The sequence below is a fragment of the Centruroides sculpturatus genome, unplaced genomic scaffold (genome assembly GCF_000671375.1).
Source record: "Centruroides sculpturatus isolate CEXI.00-Female unplaced genomic scaffold, Cexi_2.0 scaffold236, whole genome shotgun sequence".
NCBI lineage: Eukaryota > Metazoa > Arthropoda > Arachnida > Scorpiones > Buthidae > Centruroides > Centruroides sculpturatus.
In genome coordinates, this window is record NW_019384403.1 from 496,459 (window position 1) to 499,669 (window position 3,211).

Below are 3,211 nucleotides of genomic sequence, written 5' to 3' on the forward strand. Positions count from 1 at the left end.
GATTTTAAAACTCCCGTCGCGATAAATTATTGCTCGTTCAGTTTATGTGTTTGTGTATTTTTTTTTTTCGTTTTTTGTACTTTCTTAAAAGGTTTTCTTCCATGTTACAAATGTTTTCTAAACTTTCTACTGCAACATTAAATAAAATTCTTTCTGCTAAAAGTCTAACACTTTGTTTTCTTTATGTAATAAAAAAGTCTTTCGAACTTCTGACCTTATTTTTTACCCTTTTTTTTCTTATTTTTGGATGGTGATTGACAATTAAGTGCAATTTTATTGTTTATAACAGCACGTATTACCATTTTTGACATTTAAATTGTTATAACTTTATGCACTTATAACTCGATTTAACGTCGTCTCTGTCGCGATTTAACGTTACCAATTTTTTTACTTTATTTTTTTCAAGTTTTCGAATGTAAATTTTATCAAATAGATATTTTCTTATTCGTCCACTTGCAAAAATCCCATAAGTCAATTACTATTCACTTTTATAATTTTACGTGTTAAATTGCGTTATATGCGGGTTAACAATTAATAAATAATGGATTAATGGCGTAGTATAGAAGTAATTCGTAATAGCAGTAAAGAATTACAGTGATGAATAGGTGTTAATAGAGTTATAGTGATAAATGGTGATCTTGGTCCCAGTACTGAATAACGATTAATGATGATAAACTGTGATTAAAATATTTAATGGTGTTAAATGATATTTAAAGGGATAGTTTTTGATTACAATTGAACAGGATTAACTGTACTAAATCACCATTAACCTATTTTTTATTCTACTATTTTTAAATCTCGAAATAACGATAGTAAATGATGATGATGATGCTTGACAAAGATGATGATAAATGTTAATTATAGTGTGAAATTGTAGCTGTTCAATGAAGCTGTGCATAAAGGTGTAATGTTAATCTTCAATATAAAAGCTGTATTGTGAAATTGTAGTATGAAATTATAGTTAATAAGGTTAATGGTAGTAAATTGTGATTATAGTCGCATATATTTATATATAGATTACTAAGGATTTTAATAGTTATAAATTACAATAAGTATATGGAGATGAATTTTATGAATGGTTGACAGTACTAAGTATAAAAGGTTATTACAATTTAGTAAAACACTGGCGTTAATGAAGTATGAGGTGACAATAGTAAACAGTAATAAATGTTACGTTAGGAAAGGACTATCTATGGAAAGTGGCCCTTATGTAGGTGTTATACACGTGCCAAGGGGATGCCTCTCGGGAGGACCTTCCATATGAAACTGGTCCCTATTTAGGTTTGAACGCGTGAAAAACCTGGAAAACACCAAGCTCTTTGATGAGCACGAACCAGTCACCAACTACCAGTGTTCAGTAGTTATGGTCCACAATTATGAGAATAGGCAGTTCCAAGAGCAAAATTTCCTTGAAAACTGGCCTCACATTTAGTTAGTCAGTTAGTTAATTGCTAACCACTCTCAGAAACAGTAAGACACAGTAAAGACGAGTGTATTAAGTTGACTGCTAAAGAGAGCACTGCCCATCTCTACGAGAGTACTACTAGAAAACGTTGCCCATCTCTACAAGAGTACTACTAGAAAACATTGCCCATCTTTACAAGAATACTGCTAGAAAACACTGTCTATCACTACAAGAATACTGCTAGAGAACATTGCCCAGCTCTACAAATTGGATACCGTTGAAAGACGAGGAGAAGAGATTATTGACATTTGAAATGAATGCTACACACGCCTACTTAGAATCCATATACTGACCTAATCACTTGTGATGAGGTCAAGAAACGAATTACGAAGATATTTAAAAAAGAATTCTTACTATTGTAAGAAAGAAAACAACAGAGATATGTGACCTCTGTTTCAAGTATGACGTCCAGCCATCAGTAAGAGAAAGAAGAATAATAAGAGGAAGATAATGAGAAGGAAGATGGAGAGAAGGAGGAAGAAGAAGTAAAGAAGAGGCAAACAATCGATAAATTGCATATTTTTAACTTCAAAGTAATTAATAGAAACAAATACAAGTAAATTACAACACAATGATATTATATAATGATAAATTATCGTAAAGAATGTCTTACCGGGACAGGATGATGGATAATTACAATAGAGATATCTTACATACAAAATAACTAAATAATAATTAAAAAATGATAAATAGTAATAAAATAACAAACATAAATAATAAATACATTGAAGAATACTAATATAAAGAATTGCTAATTATAAAGCACGGTTTTATTCCATGATAAACAGTAATAAATCACAATTACAATTAAAGATGATGACAGATGATGATAAATTTTAGCATATAATCACATTAATGATGATAAAATTTTCAAAAAATGTTTACAGAATACAAATAATACTTATAAAATTATGTTAATAGATAAATAAATGGAGAAAAATAATAATATATAAGATGTTCATATTAAAACTCTGCAATAAAAATTACTTAAATATTTTATAAATTTAATTTTAATACTTTTAAAATATTTTTTTTTCTTCAAAAATATTTTAAATTCAAAATTTTTTTCTGTATAATTGTTTTCTAATTAACAATAGTTATTTATTAGTAAAATAATCGCATGTATATTAATGTGACGTTGTCACAATTCTGGGCAGCAATTTCTAATTATATTTTAACGTTAAAAATCACTTGACTTCCGGTTCATACCGGAAGTTCGTAGGTACTTAATTGTAACTTCCGTTTCCTGAGCTTTCCATAGCTGATCTCGATCTTCATCTATCTAACTCCGTTCTCGAGATTAACGAAGAACAGACAGACATACAAACGGATGGGAATGTATGGGTTCAACTTAAAAATTGCAGAACAATTTGTCAATACTGTACTAAAAATATAATTAATTGAAATAAAATAATAAATATAAAAATTATTAAGTGAGTTTTTTTATTAAAATTTCATTAAATATTCAATTCAAATTTTTCGTCTATTCATTAAGTATTACGTCACAATAGCGAGTTAAAAATTCAAATAATCCATTCATTGTTCCCCTTACAAAATAAGATTTTTAAGTTTTAATGCGAAAAATTATTCATTCATAACAACTTATAAGTTATTAAAAAATTTTTTTAAATAAATTTAAAAAATCAAAATAAATTATAAATTAAAATTGCTAAGAATCCAATTTCATCGTAAATAAATTAAAGTAGATTTAATTGAGTCATTCCTTTGATACACACTTTATAATTA